The sequence below is a fragment of the Tachypleus tridentatus genome, chromosome 8 (assembly GCF_004210375.1).
Source record: "Tachypleus tridentatus isolate NWPU-2018 chromosome 8, ASM421037v1, whole genome shotgun sequence".
In the NCBI taxonomy this organism is placed as follows: Eukaryota; Metazoa; Arthropoda; class Merostomata; order Xiphosura; family Limulidae; genus Tachypleus; species Tachypleus tridentatus.
In genome coordinates, this window is record NC_134832.1 from 88,939,852 (window position 1) to 88,964,678 (window position 24,827).

The 24,827-nt window shown below is 34.4% G+C and overlaps 1 pseudogene across 1 annotated transcript in view; it reads left to right on the plus strand.

Moving 5' to 3' along the window:
• The window catches only part of LOC143222891 (protein trachealess-like), a 297,994-nt pseudogene that overhangs the window by 32,242 nt on the left and 240,925 nt on the right, over window positions 1-24,827 (plus strand). Inside the window, exon 2 of the transcript XR_013012572.1 lies at window positions 23,906-23,953. The product of XR_013012572.1 is annotated as a protein trachealess-like (transcript). The remainder of the gene's footprint in view (window positions 1-23,905; window positions 23,954-24,827) is intronic.

The window sequence follows — 24,827 nt, forward strand, 5'->3', positions numbered from 1 at the left end:
CAGTTAGTTGTTTTATAAGTGTAGCTTATTTCAATCATCGTATGTGAATGAAATAACATTGTTAGCATTTTAAAATATGAATTCACAATATAGTTTAATGACTAACGGAGTATTGCTAGTTGAGCGAAGATACACTACTGGCCAAAATCTTAAGGCCAATGAACATGAAAAAATATGCATTTTGCGCTGTTAGACTCAACCACTTATTTGAGTAGAGCTTCGAAAGATGAAAATAAGAAAAGGGAAAATAAAAATAAAAACATTTTTCAGCATTTAATAGGGAAAATGTGAACACCATGAAATTGGCCTGAATACTACCTGGTCAAAAGTTTAAGACCACATTGAAAGGAAGCGTTAATCGGTAAACACGTAACGAATTTTAGTCATTTGTGTTCAAGCATTAGCGTTGTCAACATCTCCCACTGACAACTCCTGTGTTACATTGGGTAAAAATATGACAAAAACTAAAAACTTTTACAGAGTTTGAACGTGGCAGAATTGTCAAGCTGCAAAAGCAAGGTCTCTCTCAACGTGCCATCATTGGTGAGCTTGAGCGTAGTAAAACCGCTGTTGCAAAATTCTCAAAACACCCTGAGGGATACGAAACGAGAATTTCAAGTGGTCGGCCCACGAAATTTCGCCGGCGTCGAGTAGGAGAATTCGAAGGGTTGTCCAGCAAGACACCAGCTGATCGTCGAACCAGATTAGGGCCCTTACGGACGCAGAATGCAGCTCAAGAACATTAAGGCGGCATCTACGAGAGAAAGGCTTTAAAAGCCGTAAACGTCTTCAAAAGCCACGCCTCCTTCCACACCATGAAACAGCTCTGTTAAACTTTGCTGAGAAGCACCAAACATGGGAAAAGTGGAAGAAGGTTTTGTTCTCTGATGAGAAAAAAATTAACCTGGATGGTCCAGATGGCTTCCAACGTTATCTGCACGATAAGTATATCCCACCGGAGGTTCCATCATGATCTGGGGTGCTTTCTCATTCCATGAAACAATGGAGCTTCAGGTTATACAGGGACGTCAAACAGCGGCTGGCTACATTGGCATGTGTGGAGATGACTGGATCTTTCAGCAGGACAACGCTGCAATCCACAATGCCTGCAGGACAAAGGAATTTTTCATGGCGAATAATGTGATTCTTTTGGACCATCTAGCGTGTTTCCCCTAACTGAACCCCATCGAAAATGTTTGGGGGTGGATGGCAAAGGAAGTCTGCAGAAATAGACGTCAATTCCAAACAGTGCATGATCTTCGTGAAGCCATCTTCATCACTTGGAATAACATTCTAGCCAGCCTTCTGCAAACGCTTATATCGATCATGCCAAAGCGAATGTTTGCAGTTATTTGCAATGACGGCCGTGCAACTCACTACTGAGACCTCTTGTTGGACATTTCTTACCTGTTTAGGACTTCCTTTTTGTATGATCTTAAACTTTTGACCAGCTAATTTCATAGTGTTCACATTTTCCCTATTAAATGCTAAAATAGTTTTTTTCATTTTTCCGTTTCTTATTTTCGTCTTTCGAAGCCTTACTGAAATAAGTGGTTGAGTCTAACAACGCAAAATGCATATTTTTTCTTTATATTCATTAGCCTTAAGATTGTGGTCAGCAGTATATCTGTGTTAATATACATATGAGTGGAAAATATGTTTTCTAAAGACTGTACGCTGGTGAAAGTGTACTTTGTGCATGATTTGTTCATTGCTTGAAATCTTTTATTTGTGGCGCCTCGAAAGCTATGTGGTTAGTGATATTTATCTGTACATTATGAAACTTATATATGTGAAATATACAAAAACAGATACCTGTTCCAGAAACTGACCATTCAACTTGGGATTTATTGTAATTAAACATTCGCATCTTTTTTCATAAACGTGAATAAAATCACTACCTTTTTCTCCAGAATGTAATTTTTTAAGGTCAATATTCCGCTGTTAGAGCCTTGTCAGGAGCTATCGATATCACACAAGTTCCCTCATCCAGTTATTTTTCATAGTTTATTAGATAGCTTATTAATTAACAGGTCCAGATATGGTCGTAACTGTGGTAAACAAAATGATTATTGACGTTTTCTTACTTTTTTGCTCAATAGGATAAGATTGAAGAGGAAAACGTGTTAATCTGTAATACAGAGACACATATTAATTTAAAGTACAATAGTTAAAGAGACATCAGTTAATAAACGTATAATAAATATAGTAGTAATTCTCATTTTAATATACTGTTATAAAGCGATGTCTATATATTTAGTACGTAGTAAGTACAGATACACATTTTATCTTAGTGTACAATAGGTAAGATGGACTTTTGTTAAGTAAGTGTATAAAAAGAAACAACGGTATTTATTGATTTAGTGTATATTACCAAGTAGGACATTTATTAAATAAGCTTACAATATGTACATTGCCATTTATCTTTTACCAATTTCGCATACAACAGGTACACAGACATCTCTTAAATAGTGTAATTTACTCAAACTACATTCAGACAGGTAAATGTTTGTACACACAATAAAATATTTACAGATTAGTTCAGTTGTCAAACAGTAGGTAGTTTATGGATTAGCTCAAGTGTAAAACACAAGAGAATTTATAGAATAGCTCAAACGTTAAGCAGCAGAACATTTCTTTATATTAGCGAAAATGCTAAACAATGGCAAGGTTTATAGATTAAACAATAACAAACAGGATTTATAAATGAAGTGTTAAACATAAACAGCACAGGTATTATAACTTAGGACAAATTAAATGATTTAACAGTTATCTGTAAATATTTTCTTTTTAATTTCGCGCAAAGTTACTCAAGGGCTATCTGTGCTAGCCGCCCCTAATTTAGCAGTGTAGGACTAGAGGGAAGGCAGCTAGTAATCACCACTCACCGCCAACTCTTGGGTTACTCTTTTACCGACGAATAGTGGAATTGACCGTCACATTATAACGGTCCCACGGCTGAAAGGGCGAACATGTTTGGTGCGACCGGGATTCGAACCTGCGACCCTCGGATTACGAGTCTAACCCCTTAACCCACCTGGCCGTGCCGGGCCCTATAAAGATATAAAGATCTACTGCAGAATAATAAAAGATGGATTCATTACACTGAGCTTAGAACAGTTAAGGTTTAGTTTGGTTTGAATTTTGCACAAAGCTACACGAGGGATGTCTTCGCTAGCCATCCGTAATTTAGCAGTGTAAGACTAGAAGGGAGGCAGCTAGTCATCACAACCACCACCCCAACTCTTGGACTTCTTTTTTACCAACGAATAGTGGGATTGACCGTAACATTATAACGCCCCCACGGCTGAAAGGGCAAACATGTTTGGTACGACAGGGATTCGAATCCGAGACCCACGGGAACAGTTAATAATTTATTAGAAAGATTTAGTGAAAAATACGCAATCAAATGTGAATATTGTGACTCCATGATCCGGAATAATTTATATTATTTGTCTATTAATTAATTAATTATAAGTAGATCTGTTGTGAATGTACACGTACTTTAAACTTCTAAAAACACTTTATTCGAGAGTAAATAAAAACTGTGGATTCATCTGAAATTTTTATTTTACACCAAATTATTTAGATTTGTGTTAGTGTTTATGAAGATAAAATGTGTTTATGTAGTTTGATTATTTAAAAACAAGGCTGCTCAGAAGGTTATTTGCACTGCATCCTATCAAGAGATAGAACTTTATAGGTCCTTAAACGTACCGCTAAACCACCTAAGGGCATGTATTTGTTTGTTTTGTTTACACAGAGTTTCTCACGAGCTACGTGCGTTAGTCGTCTCTGATTTTAAGCTGTTGTTTTTGCTTCTTTTGCGCAAAGCTACACAGTGGTTCTTAGAATTCTGTCCGCTCATAGAATCGAAACCCGGGTTTTCTAATGCATCCACGGCTCCAAAGTGCGGAGCATAGTTTTTACTAATTGAATGGAATGTGAAAATGGGTCCCGCAGATTCATTTTCAGGTATGCAAACTGACACTTGTACCAAATTTGGCCAGTTAAATTCGTAAAGATGCTAGTTCAGTAGGCATATCAGCATTCACAATAGATTACATGAAACGCTGCAGTGTGGCAGTTGTGGAATACTGGGCCTTTAACAGCTATATGTATCTGGAGGAACAACGTTTTCAATTTAAGATAAAACTAAATGAATTACAAAAAAATAACAGCCTTAAATACAGTTAATATTCTAATGTTTAGGTATCAGCTTAAATTAGAGAACTAGAGAGAGAATGAACGTTACTGCTATCTTAGTAATACTGCCAGCTGAAATGTGAGTTGACTAATTCAGCCAACACCATTCATATCATAACTACACATATTAGGAACATGTGGAAATGTAATCCAACACAAACAGCATGCTCAGGAGGAGTGCGACAGCCCCATTAGCAATAACCAGTTTACGATAATTGCCACAACCAGTGATTAATGGACTTTACTTTGTAAAAAAACAACAACATACCTATAAGGAGTTAAAAGCATGTTTGAATTAGAAGAAATTAACGGAAGTTTTATAATAAAAGAGTAAGTGAAATTTATGTGCTCTTTTTAAGCTACGATTAGATACTTTATAAAAAGGCTGTTTTTTATATAGTCTAAGCCTGGACATCATGCATGATTTATTATATAAACCTCATGTAGTTTAGGCCTTACGAAGTTAATATCGTTTTTAATGTATCATTTGAATATAATATATTTTTTATTACTTTACACTAATAGTACAAATCACTCACTCTTATATTTGACCTTCTACAGAGGTCAAACTCGTATTGCTGGACATTTTTGATACTGGGGGAAGGGACTTGAGTAAGTCGTGAAATTTGTTTAGGGTGCAGAACTCGTCCTGAAGACACCTGGGACATACTCTTCTGTGAAAACAGTATAATGAGTTACAGTCACGATTTAAGTACGCTTAAGTGAGGAACTACGTTTTCGTTAGTTAGGTAAATATGATTGAAACACTAAGTGGAAATTACGCTATAAATCGCCAGGAATTTGAATAAACTTAATGAATATTTTGTATTTTGTACCACAGATGAAGTACTAGCATCCGTCTCTGTAGATTGGTGGTTTGAAAATCCTAGTTCTCAACAGCTCAGTATTGGTGTTGTGATGTTTCTCCTAATGTTCTGTAGGATTCACTTGAATTACGAAATAACCTATTTTGATTAAAGATAAGGTTTATTTATTATTGTTATAGCTGTATACTATGTCTTACACAAAAACCTAGAAATTCAGAATCTGAAATCACTATAATTCCTCCTAGAGTTCTCACTTTTTTGGGGGGAGGAGGAAGCAAGCATGTAAAATTATGTTGTATAGAATAGTGAAATGTGCATGTTTAAGAATATTTCAAACACTTTGTCTTTTTATACAGATCTAAGAATGCTCTAAGATGCGTGTTCAAGGCTTATTTTTGTATAACATAAATCCAAAGATTATGTTGTTAAAACATAAAATCGACGCAAAAATATCGTTAATACACAGATTCAACGTTTCTACTGTTCATATTAAGATATTTCGCTAATGTTACTTAGATTCAAATTGAACACTGGTCTTGTGAATAAAGATAAGTAACGCTAATTTTTGCGCTAGTACCATGAGAGATCCGACTGTAATGTTTGAAGATATAGATTCACTGTTAACTCTAGAGGGAAGTATGCAGATTCAACACTAACGTTATTGATATATGGTCTGACGTGAATGCTGTTAAAATAAACAACCAAGAATAGCAGACAGATGTTACAGATATGGTGCTAATTTTTCAAATTGTAGAATCAGTACTTTTGCTGTTTAAATACAGATTTGACTTTAACGTTTTTGAGATTCAGAGCTAATGCTTTTCGGTGTCGAGTGTTTCATTAGTTAACGGGAATTTTTGTTTGTTAAGCTCAGAAGTTTTGTCTGTTTGTGGCTCAATGATAACGTTTAAGGTTTATGACGTTGAAATTCGGAGTTCGATCTATGCTCAACATCGAACAAGAATAACAATAATCAATTTGGAACCTTTATCTAGCCTAGGTATTAGTGTCAGCTATTCATTTTATAGTATATCCGGGGGTGACTGTTTGTTTTAGCGCAAAGCTATAGCAAAAAATCGAACCCCGAATTTTAGCATTGTAATTTACTTGTACTTGTACATTTCGGGTAATATTTGTCTATTTGTTTTGTATTTAAGCATAAAGTTATACAAAGGATATCAATGCTCTGCCCACCACAGGAACCGAAACCCGGATTCTAGCAGTTTAAGTCCTCAGACACACCGCTGTGCCACTGAGAACTTTGGGTAATTGCACGGTCACTAGTAAACGTTGCTAAAACCCATAGAAATGAAATTTTGAAATTCAAATGGATATGGCTGTGTATTTAAAATTTTATGTAACTTTAAAGATATGCTGAAAACGTTTTTGTGGTTAAGTCGAATACCATTATTAACTTTATGTAGAAATATAAACAGTAGATAAAAATACAACTTATCTCATTTATAGTGGCGATTTTTGGCAATGTTTTTCAGCACTAATTGAGACGGAAGTTATTTCCGTTCACATGGGACAAACCTTTTACATACTTTGTCCTTGACCTACAAAAGTTGTTTGTAATACTGACAACCGATCCAAGTTGAAAGAAATATATGATGAGTTTCTGACTGTTGAAAATAAATGATAATGTTCTGAATGTTTAGGGTATCTTGAAATTATAAAAAAAAGTAGTTGTTTTCCAAGAGTGCTTGAATACAGCTCAAGTTCGAGGTTTCTTTTTGTCTCAAAAGAGAATGATTAGCCTCACTGAATTTATAATATAACGGAATAACTGTTGTTGTTTTATCGGATGTTATTTCAGTGAGATATGGTTTTCTTGTCATATGAGAAACTAGTATAAGATAAATAGGAAACATATGAACATTTAGTTCTAGAAAACTCATTAAATACGCAAAAATCTTGTTCTTTAATAATATAATTTTTTTGGTTTGAAAGAAGTTTTTCTTTCAGTGTTTGTGGCAGCGAACAACTTTCTAGATGTATAAAAATTATATTTGTTACTTTCATAATTGCTGTTTGATTTAAAAGAAGATTCTATTCAGTAGGTTTCGACTAAAACTATAAACTATGTAGTTTATTAGTTTAAATACATATATATATATACACTATTATATAATAATGTGGCCCTTTCGGTGGCTCAGCCATAAGTCTTGCAGCTTACACTAAAAATCGGGTTTCGATAATGGGCCTGGCACACAAAGTACCTCGTGTAGCATTGCGCTTAACAACACGCACACAAACGAATACAAAATGCGTCAGTCTCCCTGTGATTCAAGACAAACGACTATTGTAGTAACTATAAAAGTTGTGATCCAGATGACAAAACTCATACTAATTTCTTTCCTAACACAGAAAACGAAACAAAATATAGGTGTGTTCAATCTACGAGTAGTTATAAAAGGACAGTCGCTGGGAAAATATCAGTAGTAGGTTGCTAAGCAGGGTATTCAATCGACTTGAGAGGTCCCAAACTATATATTTTTAGTTAATATTTTATAATTGTGCAATGGTTAAAAGTTTTCAGGAATACGATTGATTTATGGGGACACCAACAGAGAATTAGAGTTAGAACCGGTTTGTCTTCATTCCGAAACTAGGTGAAACCTACTTGAGAACGGCCACACATTTACCGATGAAGCTCTCTTCTTGTCATGAACTCGTAATATTGAATGCAAAAAAATCACACAAGAAGAAGAGACTTTTCTGCCAAACTCGTTAATCAATACAAGAGTCGTGTAACCTTGAGTTCTGCCTCTTTAATAAGTTCTTCCTTTTACGGACTGAAGAACTATGACGAATAGCAGCAACTCAAATTTTATTATACTGAAGTAAATAGCGATTAAAATGTATTAAAGTGTTTTTCTAAAATTCATGTTATCATTTTAGCAGTGTAAGACTAGAGGGAAGGCAGCTAGTCATCACCACCAACCGCCAACTCTTGGGCTACTCTTTTACCAACGAATAATGGGATTGATCGTGACATATAACGCCCCCATGGCTGAAAGGGCGAGCATGTTTGGTGTGATGGGGAATCGAACCCGCGACCTTCGGATTACGAGTCGAGTGCCTTAACCACCTGGCCATGTATAATTATTACAAAGTCGGAGGATCACTAAGATTACGAGTTGAACGCTTTAACCCACCTGGCCATGCCGGGCCTTGTAACAGTGGTACTCAGGTAATTTGAGTAATTAAATGTTTCCTTACTAGGAATAGCCTGAAACTGACTCTCTATTTCAATTATATAAAAAAGACAACTATTGTTAAAACCGCATAGTCGACGAAAATAAACAAAATTAAATAATAGAATGAACAATCGCCAAGTTTTGTTCTTTTTTATTACATGAAGGATGATGTTTCGAGCTGGCGCTTTTTGTAAGATCGTACGTGTGCATCATGTTCCATTACATGCACTTGTCTCATATCAACATGTAGAATGGTAAGTGGTAGTCTGATTTTAATATGCAAATTGGCAACTGAATTACACGTTTGCTTTTACTATGTGAAATGATAACTGTATGCTTGTTTGCAACGTATGTAATGATAATTATACCTTTACGTGTATAGAGTTTGTTTTAATAGATGTAATATATTTACATTTAACAGCTGTTGGAATAGTTACACGTTTACTTTTAGAAACTATGATAAATGTAAGCCTAGTTGTAACACATCTAATGATAAGTATAAGACCATCGTTAACGTGCAGAAGAACAAGTGTACGTTAGATTTCAACACTGTCACCACTTATTAACAGTTTATGTAGAGCCAACATGTTAATTAAAACCATATTAGACAGCATATTCCCTCTCCCTGGCCCCCCCGCTAGTACAGTCGTATGTCTACCGATTTACAATGCTAAAATCAGGAGTTCGATTCCCCTGGGTGGGCTCCGCAGATAGCCCGATGTGGCTTTGCAATAAGAAAACACACACATCCTCTCACTGCAGTTCTAAGGTAAGTCTCAGGTGTTATAACACTAAACATCTAGTTTCAATACTCGTGGTGGCCAGAACACAGCTAGCCCACTGTGTACTTTTATACTTAATAAACAAGTAATACATTTCACGTACATTTGTTTCACAGTTTAATAGGCTGTTTATATAGCTGTGATTAGTGGCCAACCTCCTACTATTATTTTTATTGGCATACAGCTAAAAAATAAAAAGTGATCCTTTGTTTCCCTGACATTATTTATTTTACTGACATAATTAATATAAAACTTTTTTTTTTTGCTATTTACGTGTTTACGAACATTGTTAAAATGGTAACTGTGCTTGTAGGTTACATCTTCACATAGGATTGAATTTCTTTCGGGATTTAATCTTTATTTTAATAAAAACTTCTTTGTTACGTATATACATAATGTATGTATTACTTTTACACACCTCTGATTGGAAATCCATAATAGATAAATTAAGAGGAGTGTGAAGGAAATACGTGTGAAGGCTAACATGTTTATTTTATTTATGATAAACATAAAGCCAAATGAACCTTATATTCATGTAGCCAGAAGGTACTTATTTTATGGCTATTTTGATCTAACTAAAAATACTGGATTAAGACGCTCTATAACTGATTAATCTTTTATCAGCACAGATTATCTCTATCAATAGATTGTAATTACTATAATTATTCATTCATAATTCGCCACGCACTATTAATTAATTATGATTAATTTTACTACCCATTCGTGTGGATTATATTTATTAGGTATTGCTCTAGCTCTTCCAACATTATGTATATTCCAATTTTTTTATTAAATTGTATATTAAGAATAAAGTACATACTATGTCAAGTTATATATTTACAAAGTACGATAAGCCTATTATTAGAACTAAATATGTTTGCTACTCGTAATCACGGACACACGTTTTGCCTCTTGTGACTCAGCGGTAAGGCTACGAACTAATAACGATAAAAATGGATTTCAATACCCATGATAGGCACAGTACAGATAGCCCGTAGTGTAATTTTTTGCTAAACTACAAACAAACAAACACACTTTTTTCACATTTCAACTGTTTAGATCACAGGTGAAACTGTGTTTATATTTCTCAGATGTTTCCCATGTGGTATTATGAAAACATTAGTGTATTCATATGGTTTGTGTCAAAATGTTTGTATATGTATAACACGTTTTCTCTACGGTGATATCCAACCGTAGTGAATGAAAATAAAGATAACCTCTTTACTTCGTTTTACACACAATGAAAACGCTCAACAGATATCACTAAAACTACTTTTTTCACAATGTACAATACTCTTGCCAAAGTAAGAGTTTATTATAGACCTTTTGGAGTTATGACTGTTTTAATTATACTTCGTTCTGACAAGTTCTTTTAGCAGTGGTCTTAGCTGTACTCTGTTATATAAGAAAGCGAAATTTCGGTGTCCAGTAAATGCACTTCTGTATATCCTGGTATGGATCTTCTTCTTAATCTCAATGTGTATATTACAATGTTATAATGTGGCGATCAATGTGTATGTTACATTGTTACAATGTGACGGTCAATGTGTATATTACATTGTTACAATGTGACGGTCAATGTGTATATTACATTGTTATAATGTGACGGTCAATGTGTATATTACATTGTTATAATGTGACGGTCAATGTGTATATTACATTGTTATAATGTGACGGTCAATGTGTATATTACATTGTTATCCTGAACTTTGTGATTTTGTTAGCTCGAAACTAGACACCTAATTTCAGAGATATAAACTGAATTTGATTGTTGCAAAGAAAGATGTTTAGTTCCGTATATTGTTATATTGAAGTAAGAGAGTTTCATACATTGTTATATTAAAGAAAGAGGCTTGATCTGTCTATTTCTTGCGTTATATCTTAAAACCTACACTGTTTAATATAGTGTTATCTTCAAGGAGATGTTCGGTTTTTTGTCCACATAAAAAAAGGCCCGGCATAGCCAAGCGTGTTAAGGCGTTCGACTCTAATTCGAGGGTTGCGGGTTCGAAGCGCGGTCGCACCAAACACGCTCGCACTTTCAGCCGTAGGGGCATTATAATTTTCTTGCTGATTCAAAGAAAGTAATATGAATCTCTTCCAGGTCTATATTTATAGTCAAGATGTAATAAAAATAGCAAAAATTAAATATAATGTAGAGAGGATAATGCCAAAAAGTGCATAAACAAGGTATAGATGAATAACCGTATCCATATCTTTAACAAAACGTATTATTACTTGTTTATCATCCTCTTCTTTAATAATTTCATTGAATTATGTTGATAAGTGAGCGTTTGTTATATTTTTATAGCTCAATGGTAATATATATTTTAATATCATATCAGTTTCTCCAATTTTGGATTGCACTGGGGAGCAATTAAGCTGAAAAATGGTTTTTCTAGAACGATACGAGTATCTCAGAGTTGAGAGGATATTTACGAAACCCACACCTTCCAACTTCACCCCTACTCACTGCATGTGCATACAATCGACTCTACCACGTGCTGGAGTCACGTTGATTAATAGGGAGGACATCATGCAAGTCCGAGGGCATAAAGTATGATACCACGCATACACACATACAGCTATCAGGTTCGGCTACACTGAAAATTAGACCACCAAAAATGTTTTTAAACTTAGACATCAATAATATGTGAACAGATCTGTCAGTTGCATAAGTATTTTGTTATACTTGACACATTAAATGTATATTTAAATCGTGTAATTATTTACTTATTTTTAATGAAATTGTTTTGGCAGGTATCATGTTTGTTCAATGAAAAGTCACAAACAGTCTTTATATAAGAACACTTTATATTGTCATCTAGTGACCAGAAATAAAATTGTTATTTATGAAACGTAGCAATAATATATGCATATAAACTGAAAACACTGCTATGTAGTAGTTTTTCTTTTAATTATTTCTGCAAATAATTACGTGTACTAGAAGAAAAGAATAATATTACTGTTATAAAAGCTGTGAAACACTTGATAATGACATGTAAGTGCTCATATAAGGCAATACGTCAACTTTAGCAGCTATTTGTAAGCATCATGGATTTATAGTTTGAATGCAGTTGCCATTTTTTCTGGACACATCCCTACATACTACGCAATATCATGCTTAGTGCCTGTTTTCAAGTACTTTTAAAATGCTTTTCTGTTGTACTAAAGCCATTGCAAAACCTTCACTTATTTTTAGGATATTGTGAGAAATGAAAAAAGTAAAGATTAACACATTAGCTCTTAAGCTAGTTCCCAGTTATCTAATTTAACAACACTTTTCGATAACACGGGAATTTCTCAAACCGTGGAACACTCGATAATGGCAAGTTGGAGCTCAGTTATCTATAACACAACTTTAACAGTTATTTGTTAGCATCATAAAGAAGTAGATTGAATGAGGCAGCAGTGTTTTCCTGGTCTCTCTCTCTATATATAGTCTTGGTCAAAACGTTTACGCGTGGCTCTATATTGATGTTACTATCTACATGCATGGAGTAATTATTGAGTAAGTGATCGAATAGTAGATGCCAGAGAAGGTATTCCATGATCGAACAAATACGTAAGAGTTGCTTTATGGTTTGTATAAATTGTTTTCAGCATTTGTTCATTAAAACACACGTAGACACTTCCTTTCTATAAAAAGGCGTGTTTTTGGTATAATCTTTTTTGAAACACTGATTTTGAAATCAATGATTTGTTTAGAATATTTCTCTGAGATATTTGAAGTTCAAACATTCCTCAGCATGTGCCAGAAGTTATAGGGTGTCAAACTGACCCAGAAATAGTATGAAGTAAACAAACACTGACAGAACAGTAAGATACCTCCAGTGTACTGTATCCTGAAACACAGTAAGATACCTCCAGTGTACTGTATCCTGAAACACAGTAAGATACCTCCAGTGTATCCTGAAACACAGTAAGATACCTCCAGTGTACTGTATCCTGAAACACAGTAAGATACCTCCAGTGTACTGTATCCTGAAACACAGTAAGATACCTCCAGTGTACTGTATCCTGAAACACAGTAAGATACCTCCAGTGTACTGTATCCTGAAACACAGTAAGATACCTCCAGTGTAGTGTATCCTGAAACACAGTAAGATACCTCCAGTGTATCCTGAAACACAGTAAGATACCTCCAGTGTATCCTGAAACACAGTAAGATACCTCCAGTGTATCCTGAAACACCATCAGACTACAAGAAACGTCGTTAAAGAAAACTATTCTGGTAGACGCCGAAAACAACAACTTGAGATAACTGCGTCTTGATTAGGTTAGTATGTCAAGGTTAAAAGAAGCCTTGCAACACTTTATGACAGAATACATTTATTCCAGGATATCCAGGAAAAAAGTGAATAGGAAACTAATCAAACAAGGTTATTTTGCGAGAAGAAAAATCTACAAACTGATATCAACTAGAATTCACCACCATCATTACGTTAGCTGGGCAAGAAAAATGTCAACTTACATCAGAACACTGGTGACATGCCATCTTTTTAAATGAATCCTGTATCTGGTTTGTTAAAGAGCTTATGGTAGGATTTGTGTTCTTCGTTTACATGGAGAACATATGAAAGAAGACTTTTTCTCACATGAAGTAGTGTAGTACATGTTTGGGGAACTATTGATCACAGTGAAAAAACTGCTCTTCATATCATTCAGGGAAACGTCAACGGCGTCTCGTACAGGTGTTACGTAAAGAGTATATTTCTGCTATATGCTAGGGCAAAGTTTAGCAATACCTTTGAGTTACTGAATGACAATGACGCTACCCACTGTGCTTGTATTGTTCATGATTATTTCGACTAGGAAGAATTTACAATATTGACATAGCCAGCAAAGTTTTCAGATTGTAATCCCTTTGAGAACTGTTGGGCAAAACTGAGCTGTAAAATTGCTAACAAAATCATAAACCAGTTACTGTAGCTGGGTTGCAGCGTCTTCTAGTTCCAAGTTGGGATAAAATCACGGTTAATTACGTCAATAACTTCATCGACAGCATGCCACGTCGCCATGCAGATATTATTAGAGTACGCAGACAAACCAAGTACTGAATGTTTAATATGAACTGATATAATGTTACCAACGCTTTTATAACAATTTGACGTTATATTTTGTCATTACATATGTTTTGGTAAAGTTTTGTCGTGACAGCTTGGATTCTTAATTATTTTCTTTCTACAGGTGTCCGATAAAATTCTTTATTATTCTAATAAATTATTCATGATGCATTAGAACCTGTCTTATACAAATTTGTTATGTAAATACTTAATACAACATTAATTTCTCACTTTGCCAGTGCTGAGTGTATTTATATTATATCTTAATAATAATAAGCTTATTTGTTACAAAATATACAGATATTTTGGCCAAGACTGTACTAAGCACTGCTGTGCTTATTACTGAAAAGTATAGTTCAACTGGCGACATAATCTGGAACAACTTAAAATATATCTATTTAACTGAGTTTCATTAAGTTTATGAAATAGCTAAGTAACTTATTCACACAACGTAATTACCAATGAACGTTTTGACTGGGTTTCTTTATTTATTTCCGTTTATATTTTATTTTTCTACGTAGCCACAAAAAGGCTATTTTGAATGGATAAACAAGAAAGAAGACAGCTAGCTAGCTAGTCACAACAACCAAAGCTAACTCTTGGGGTACTCTTATCTGAACTGGCCCCTAATGACGCAATGGTATTTCTGCGGACTTACACGCTAGAAACCAAGTTTCAATGTCTGTTGTGGATAGAGCACATATATCCCTTTATGAATCTTTGTGCTTAATTTCAAATTTATCAGATCAAGTAGTGGGATTTGACTGTTACTTTTATAGAGCACTCACGTTTCAAGTTCAGATCGTGTTTTTTGCGATAAAGGGGACTCGAAAGAAAAACCTATGCATACAGTTTTTACTCAACAACTCTGTATTATCAGATTTGATATGTAAAAGAAATATTCTGAGTGAATGTTAACTTTGACTTGATAGAGAAGCAACAAAAGGCAAACAAACAAAGTTAATCGATACATTAACATTAGTTACAGTAGTGGAAAATAGGGTAAAAGTCAGACATATTCAAGGTTTGGTAACTTGTTAGCTAAAATGTAATGTACTTGTGTATAGGTGTATTCTTTTATACTTTTATGACATAGTCGGCCTTGAAAGTTGTCATTTGCTTTCTGTAGGGGTAATTGAAATTGAGTGATTACTATTTCCTTGAAGTTGGTATCTGTTGTACGCAGTAGGAAGTCATCGGTTACTTACCCAGTTCTGCAATGTTCAGCACTCGTTCTGTCAAGCAATACAAAGCACAGTCACAAATTTCTTTTTGAAGCTATTGACGTAGTTGAATGTTTGCTAATTGACTCAAGGCAGTTCCTTATTCAAGATTCTAAGAGAGTCATGAAGAAGGCAACAATGTACAGAAAGTCTTCACATGTAATTAGCCTTTTTAACAATCATTGATAAAACATGGCCATAGAGGTAACGTTTATCAATGCATTCACTATTCACTTATATCTCTCTTATACTTTATTATTTTCTTATACATCAAGTTTTTCGAAATAAAATTGGTTTAGTATCCTTACTCCACGAAGAAAACAACAACAACAGTGATATATAATTGACATCTTATTTCTTTCTATTTTGTGATTACAAATGCTTGCATTTTAATACATATACATATACATATAGATAGATATTTCTGAAAACTTACATAATTCACTTACTTGAACATTATATCTAACAGAGATATTTTTTATAACGCCAATGAGGTAGTTGTTGTTAGTTATGGTAAAAAAATAAAAATAGCAATAACAAATGTCGATGTAAAAAATATTGTTTGATTTTGAATAAAAACAAAACCAAAACCATATAGTATATTCTCTATGTAGTTTTCTATCTTTAGGTCTCCTATTTCTTATACATTATTGCTCTATGTTGCTATTGAACCAAGCAAATACCATTCGGTTATTTAACGTAAGCTGTTACTTTTATTACGATCGCAGCTTTGAAATCTCAATGTTTTAACAACATTATTTGTTTTTTTAGAACATAAAGAAATTGTGAAGACTGCTAGTTGGATTTTACTGTGCTTGCCAGCGTCAACCTATTAGGTTTAAGCAAGGCCCAGCAGTTAGCGTGCCAGATTGTGGATCCAAGGTTCCGTGGTTCACGTTCTGCTGTCGCTGGAACAAAAACCGCTTTCGGCACTTTAGGGCCGTAGATGAGTTATAAGCGTGACGGTTACATTCCACAATTCGAAATGGTTTACGATTTGACATAGAGTAGTGTAGGCTGTATGTATTCTCTCTAATATATCACTTCAAAATTAGTGACAGGTAACACAGATATCTATTGAGTAGCTTCACGCAAAATTCAACAAATAACAGGATAAAATTTCTAAAAAAAATGTTTACATTTCTCCTAATGATAATTTTAAGCAACCTTTGTTAAATAGAAACGAATTCGCTTTTACACATCATTTGCTGATAGAACCTCAGTGCTTATTCATATTGCGTTAAAGAGCACAAATAATCAAAACATTTAATTCAGTTAAAGGGCATAACTTGAAATAAATAGGGAACCAAGTTGTGTTGAGGAGTACAGCTTGGTATAAACAAAGAATTACATTGTGTTAAGGGCGCAGACTCGTATAAATATGAAATAGTGTTGAGATAAGAGCAAAGTTACGTAAGGTGCTTTTCGTACTCTGTCGATTACGGATATTGAAACCTGATTTTTAGCGTCGTAATCCCTCAGATTTATTGCCATTAATTTAAACAAATTTTTAATGGATGTTTTGAGGACTTCTGAACGTGTAATACACCATATTGTGAAATGTATTCATGATATATATATATAAGTTATACAGGGTGTACTACATCCATTTAGATTGAAGAATTGCAGTTAATAATGTGCTAGGAAAAATGAAATTACTAATGTATCTCAATAGTGCTATAAACACTTTAAGTGATAGACGTATGAGAGTACAACTATCGATAGATAGTTAAATAAAGTAACTATTCTGGACAAATGACAGATGTGGCTATTAACTTCGTCACCAAAGATGGACGGAGGTTATGTTTTCTTCATTGTATGTATGTTTGTCAGCAAGATTTCTAAAAAGAAAGCAAAATGGATTTGGACAAAGGAAAGTATGCAATTGGACTATGACCTAATGTATAAGATGTTAGTTTTTGAGCGACTGAGGTCAATGGCTGAGGTCACAGCAAAGCCACAAAGATAACGAAATACCTGTCTGTTAACATGGGGACAGATTTTTCATACTATTTCTGATATCTCTGTCTAAAATTATCAGATTTTGACGAATTTTTGTATAAGCATGTAGAATATTATTCTTCATTGATTTTCCAAAAAAAATTGTCTGTGTTCGTTAATAGCAGTGGACTTAGGGACACACGGACACATTTTCGTATTTTTTGAGAGGCGAATGTGATCAACGCTGAATGGCGGGAGTATGTGTCCTAATGAGTTCTCCTGTAGTTGTGGACCAAAACCAAGATGTTCATCATAAATACAAAACAAATCATTACTCACAAAAATGATTTGTTTTGGATTTACACTAAAATGTTGGTTTTGGTTTTTATACAATTCTCCAATACTGTTGTAAAGAGCTAATTTTATCTCCTATATACAACTTATAGTATTACACCGTACATAGAGATAGAACGTAGTGCTTAAAAGTTAACCCTATCGAGAGAGGAATGCCTCACAGATAACTCCTAATACCTTTTACTTTTTCATCACTGGGCGTCATTAGTTACTGTAAAAATAATTAATAGAATGTAGTCACTGTAATATAATTATCGATGGTTAAGGTTGCGCTACAGTTTATCTATTACATATGCATCAGTTGTGTTATTCACCAAGTTACTTGCATGTTAAAAACTGGTCTGTTAAAACTAAAAGCTAAAAACTAAAAATATATAAAGTTCTTTTTATTTTACTATATTTTTGCGCTGCTGTTGGTTATTCAGTACTGTTTTCTAAGTCCTGTTGCTTCAGAAACACAAAATCGCCCCATGCACTTCCCCTATGAAAGGATACTTGCGCCCCAAGCTAGTAGTAACAATGCTAGTGTGAAAGACACAAATGTCTTATAACAATAAAGTTTAACCTTCATATTAGTCCGGAATGGCCAGATGGTTATTGCGTTCGACTCGCAGTCTGGGGTCGCGGCTTGTTATCCCCGTCTCACCAACCATGTTCGCCCTTTAAGCCGTGGGGGCGTTATACGTGACAGCTAATCCCACTATTCGTTGGTAAAAGAGTAACCCATAATTGGCTGTGGTAAGCGATGACTTCCCTCTTGTCTTACACTGCTAAATTAGAAATGACTATTGCAAGATAGCCCTCGTGTAGCTTTGTGCAAAATTCGAGAAAAAACAGTGTTAATATTTGTTTGTGTGTTTCTTATGTTTAAAAATGTGTTTAAACCCTATGGAACCGATGTAAACTCGTCGGTAACGCTATGGTTAAAACGTACAGTTGAAGTTTGTTCGTTCAAAAGTCCAGAGAAGGTATATTTTTATATGCGTTATAAAGCAGGTAATTATCTGTGTGGAATTTATTTGAACAGCGTTAGGAATGTATAAGTGCGATCTTATCGAGGATGTTACGACAACGTCGATTAGAACCTGATGAAGGAACGTTACGACTAAATCCAGTGTGATCTAATCGAAGAATGTTATAACTATATCCAGTAGGATATAATTATGATCTAACCTAGAAGCTTTAGTACGTCCAATATTATCTAATCAAGGAATATTACTATTACGTACAGATGTAGGACGGCGATAAGTTTACGAATTTACAACGTTAAAATCTAGGGTTCAGTTCTTCCTGGTGGATACAGTAATGTGCTTTTCCTCCAAAACAAACAAATAAATTGTTTGTTTTTGAATTTCGCTCAAATTTACACGAGGACTATCTGCGCTAGCCGTCTCTAATTTAGCAGTGTAAGATTAGAGAAAAGGCAGCTAGTCATTACTACCCACCGCCAACTCTTGGACTACTCTTTTACCCACGAATAGTGGGATTGACCGTAGCAGTATAACGCCCCAGAGATAAATAAATAAATAAATACCGAGATGTTCGACACAGGCATTGTTTTAATATAAGACGGTTTCAGTTGTCAGTTGATGTGAATTGAGGCTAACGCTGGATCCTAATTAGCGTGTTTGTTGACTGCTGAAAGCTAAGTATTTGACAAATATTGAGGTTTTTCTACGTTAATCCTTGTAAAACGGTGAAGTGCTTTAAGATTATAGCACTGATAATTGGTCAAAATAAAACTGAATAACATTTTAAAATAAATTCTAACACCATTAGATTAGGTATAGTAAAATTTAAAAATTACGTTTAATTGCTTCTGAATTACATTAGCATTTGTTAATTAAATTAAGACGATATCCTTAAACACAATAACATTTAATAGCAACGTCAGACCTTGTACTGTGCTGTGACGATGAAATTATACATAATTTACGTATCTGATGATCAAATATTATTGAAAGCAGAAATATGTGACGATTTTACGCAACTTACTTTAAAATGTATTGAAATAGATTAAGACGAAGCAGTGCGATATAACCATTATATATCATACAGAATAGTGGATTATAGTAAGGAACAAGAGCTCACAGAACAAATAGACATTCGGGTTCCACTCGCCCTATATGACTGTGCCTCCTGTGTAATGTTTTCCTTTGTCAACTTGCTGTCTCGTTTTATTTGCTGATTTTACATCTCAACATTGTTCTGCAATACACTATACGTTTATTAAGTTGTAATACATAACTAATTCATTTTCTTACACGTGTCTAAACTGTTTATAGTATAAGGAAGAAAATGTAAAATCAGTTAAAAAATCTCAGTAAGTACACTGCCCGTCATGACCATGTGGTTGGGGCGCTATACTCGTAGTCTGAGGGTCGCGAGTTCGAATCCCTCTTACATGCTAGCTCTTTCAGCCATGGGGGCGTTATATTGTTATAGTCAATCCCACTAATCGTAGCCTAAGATTTGGCGGTGGGTAGTGATGACTAGCTGTCTTCCCTCTGGCCTTACACTGCTAAATTAGGAACAGCTAGCGGTGATAGCCCTCGTGTAGCTTTGTGCGAACTTCAAAAACAAACAAACAGTTACTCCACCTTTATTATTTTGAATAATTTCTTCAACAGAACAAATTCAAGATGCAATATCATATTTGTTTGTCGGCCAGGTGGATAAGGCACTTAACTCGCAATCCGAGAGTCACGGGTTCGAATCCCCGTCACACCAAACATGCTAACCCTTTCAGCCGTAGGGGCGTTATAATGTTTCGGTCAATCCCACTATTCGTTGGTTAGAGAGTAGCCCAAGAGTTGGCGGTGGTTGGTGATGATTACCTGCCTTCCCTCTAGTCTTACACTGCTAAATTAGGGACAACTAGCGCAGATAGCTCTAGTGTAGCTTTGCGCGAAATTCAAAAAACAAACAAACAAATATTTGTTTGTTTAGTGAATACACTTTAAAAATAGTTGGGGCTGGGTAAATGAAAAGAAAACTAAAAATTATGGCCTAATATTTATACTTTAGATCTATATATAACATGTAAATAGTTTAATTTTAAAATACATTTAACAAGCAATTTCTGAGTGCATTGCGTAAAAATGACTCTTTTTGGTAGATGATGGAGTTTACCATCAAATCCGGGAAACTGTAAGCCTACGAGTGCGATAATTGTCTAGAGCATGAGAAAGTGATCATTTTGGCGTGTTCTTTTCTGTGATCCTAATAGTCGTTAAGGTGTTCTATCCTATAGTTATGTTATTTCGTTATTATTTTAATATTTATCTTATCACTTAGGAAAACGTTTTCGTGTCCTTTATTCCTTTCCTGGTCTTGAATCATTCTTTTCCTTCTGCTCTTGTCCTTATTTGAGGTCAAGTCGTCCGATGCATCCTTAAGGTTACCACTAACGACGTACTTCTTTAGGTGTTTGACAGCGCCGCCTCTCCTCCGCCGAAACTTCTCTTAACTTCTCTTATGGCTAACTTTGTGCAACTGATGTGTCATCGTGACTGCATCAACACCTGCTACACTTATAGCATCTCGGACATTTGATTACTTTACATTTATAGATTAAGCTCCATTCGAGTCTCGTTTCCATCTCGACAAACACTCGAAGGTTTTGGCTCGTTGTCTCAGCAGTTCCTCAAAGGTTTCACAAAACGTTTGGAAGTGGTGAGTGTTTCTTAGATAACGGCATGGCCACTATCTGATTAAGGAAAAATCACCCAATTCTAATGACAAAACCAATCATATCTTATTTGGAAGCTATTCAATTGCAAATCGGCGCACACCTCTGGATTTCTCATAAAATAATTCGTATTCTATATTTTTTAAAGAAAGACTAAGTGTCAGATAAAGTTTTCACAAAGTGCTATACCATTTCTACTTCCGTTGAGTTGGAGATCCCTTGTTAATAATGCGTTGTATCCTATTTTAGACGTGTATACTTTGATGTCAGTTTCATTGTCATATATTATAAATTAGATTTTTATAATAAGCTTAAATAAACTATATATTTTTATTGTTAATTACATGGTCTATTTAAAATAATCTAAAAACTGTTTTGTAAAACAAATATTTGTCTTTGGAGGCAAAAACATTGATAATAATGTGTATTAAATCTGAGGCAGATTTTTGTTCTTTAGACTGTAATTCAAAAAGCCATATGTGTAAACAAATCGAAAGACAAATGTTCAGTGGGGAATAGAATAGTTTTGTTGATACAAAGCTAGTAAGAAACTACTCAGGACAACACTTTCATTGTTCCTTCTTTAGTTTTATACTGTTATTTTATTATTTGACAAAAACTGACTTTCTCCTTGCTACGGTTACAAAATATCACACACACAAGAAGTGAGTAAAATATACACAGCACAATTAGCAGAAAGTCTCAGTAAAAGCAACGTATTTAGGCTGAATTTAATGCACATCAGAACAAGATGGCGTAGGTCGAGTTACTCATGCCTAATTCTTAAAGTATCTCTCCCTAGTGAGTCAGCGGTAAATTTACGGGTTTACAACGCTAAAGAAGGGAGCTCAATCCCTTTAGGTGGACAGAGCACTGATAACCCATTATGACACTTCTCGTTAAAATACTGATTTGAAAAATGAAAACCTTATGTAGTTTCAGTTTAAAATGATTTGCGTGAATGTTTTATTGCACAAAACATTCTTTGAGCCTTTTACTAGGTCTGCCAGTCCGTCAAAATGTAATATTTTGTTATTGTAATACAGAAGAATCTAATTATACAAGTTATAAAATAAACACAAATATTGTAAAGAATAATATAATAATATTCAAAGAAGATAGTACAATAAATAACTTTAGCCTGCAACACAGTGATGTCAAACTATTATTGACATTTTTTTAAACACAAGTTATTATAATGACTTACGAAACTTAGTAACAATTTTTAAATAGCACTAGGAACATACAGCGCGTAATATTTGGAAATAAAGGGTTTTTCCACTTAAGTACTGTTTAAAATACATATCTGATTAATATAAGGAAGGAATGTAGAATGAGAGTGACAAAACGGCATAACTTTAAAATAGTTTGTTTGTTTTTGCATTAAAATAATTAACTTAAACGGGAGTGGCACCTTATAAATAAAAGCAACAAACTGACTTGTTGGTAGTGTTCTAACTCTATGTTGTTGGATTAGGACATAGACCAAACAAAACATTGTACACTTAAGTTTACAGATGTAACCTGCTAATTATCTAAGCACTTTCTACGTTGCTACATACTACTATGTTATGAAACAACTGTGTTGTAAGTCATTGTACCTATAATAATGACAGGTATAAAACTGATTATTATTGTTTTGAATAGAAACGAAATATTTTCTCTTGAAACAAGCCACTTGTTAGAGTTTCCATAAATAACATTAACTCACTTTTTATGATTGCGATATGTTCATCGATAGCCATTTGGATAGACTTTTACTTTTAGACAAAAGATATAAATTTCATTTACGTAGTTGTCATTGAATTAACTATTTCAAAAACAAAACAAAACTAGGCAATGCCTATAATATTGTGTGTTGAGCACAGGGAAAGATTAAACAGGTAACAGAGAGAGACAGGGGGCGTTGATATAGCTGCTTCCAACAAAGTGCCGTGTCTTATCAAAGAAATAAGTCCCGAGAAGAACAGTCAGGGTCGCTTGGTGGATCCGACGATAAACATCGTTGAGAGTAATAAAAAATCGCCAAGGTCACTGATGGAATACTCGAGGCTTATAGTATCAAATTCAAGTTTACAGACATTTTCGCAAGGTTTGACGCTGGGTGGCGCGGAATGCGCGTTTCAAACAGGACCTAATATTGGGGGTCGAGCTCTTAACCAATAAACAGCTTTCATTGGGTTGTCTCTCCAATGAAGTGCGACCTTGGCTAAAACTTGATCTTCTAGTTTCTCACTGATCGTGTAATGTGAAAAACGGTTGATAATATTGTATTATGTTTATATTGGAAACTCCTTAGCGAACGTTAGAAATGCATGATTTAATAGTTACAAGAAGAAAGTTCACAATAACTGGACAACCTAATTTTTCAGTTTCTGTTGTTAAGTCCTGAGGATGACTCCCGCAAAAAGTCTAAAGCTGTAAGTTAAGGTAAGGCGCGAATGAGCACACGAGCTTTTCAACTATAGACATTCATTCACTTTAAACACAATGAGATAATGAGATAAATCTGCAGTTCTCATAACATATGTTACAGAAAGAATTTAGAGATTATTTTTCAGTTATGTATATAAGTTTCAAGTGTTTTCACTTTAACGTATTCATTGTTACAGGAAAAGAAGCGTTGAGGAAGGTGTGGGTCAAGTAGTCGTCCAATCACGGTAAGTTATACACATCCCAGCTTCTGATCACGTCTCTATTCCTCATATTATAAAAGACCAAGTGTCTTCTGTAGGACCTGGGGCCTGATTTTTTTCTATAAACGTGCTGCCCTCTACAGAGTATTCTCAAAAGCAAAAGGTTGAAATGTTCCTGTTGACTTAGCCGATTTGGACATCAGGATTGTTAAAACGAGGTTTAGCTACTTAGTATGTATCTGAACATTACATACATACATATTACAGAGCATTTTTTGTTAGAAAAGGCCTTCAGCATCGCAAAGTTTATACTCAAATGTACACGTGATATGAACGAAGAAAATAGTTCAGACCGTGAAGTTAATTGAATTAAACTGAGTAAATATTGATGTAAGCTTATCTTTACGTATTAAAACTTCGAACTTTATAAGTATGCAATCAGCATTATCTCCTTCTTCGAAAAATTATACTTTTTACAAGCTATACAAGCACACATAAATATATAGATATGTAAACAAGTGTATGTTTATATTTACAATTAAAAGAAATACAACTTTTAAAATCGTTACACAGTAAATTGTCATTAAAACAGGTGCTTATCTTAAAAAGGTTCTATATATGTTTTGATGTTCTAGAACACCATCTTCAGGAGTAATGGTAAAGGTATGGTCGGGACTTATATGTCCACATAATCTTACACATTCTTATTGGCTTAAATATACTGAGTTATAAAACATATATCGTTACTCTTGAAGATGGTGTCAGAGAACACCAAAACATATGAAGAGCACTTTTCAGGGTAAACCCTGTTTTAATAACTGTTAATTGTGTAATGATTCTAAAGTTGTATTCCTTTTAACTGTACAAATAGTTCTTTTACGCAAGTGTTGTTTTAAAT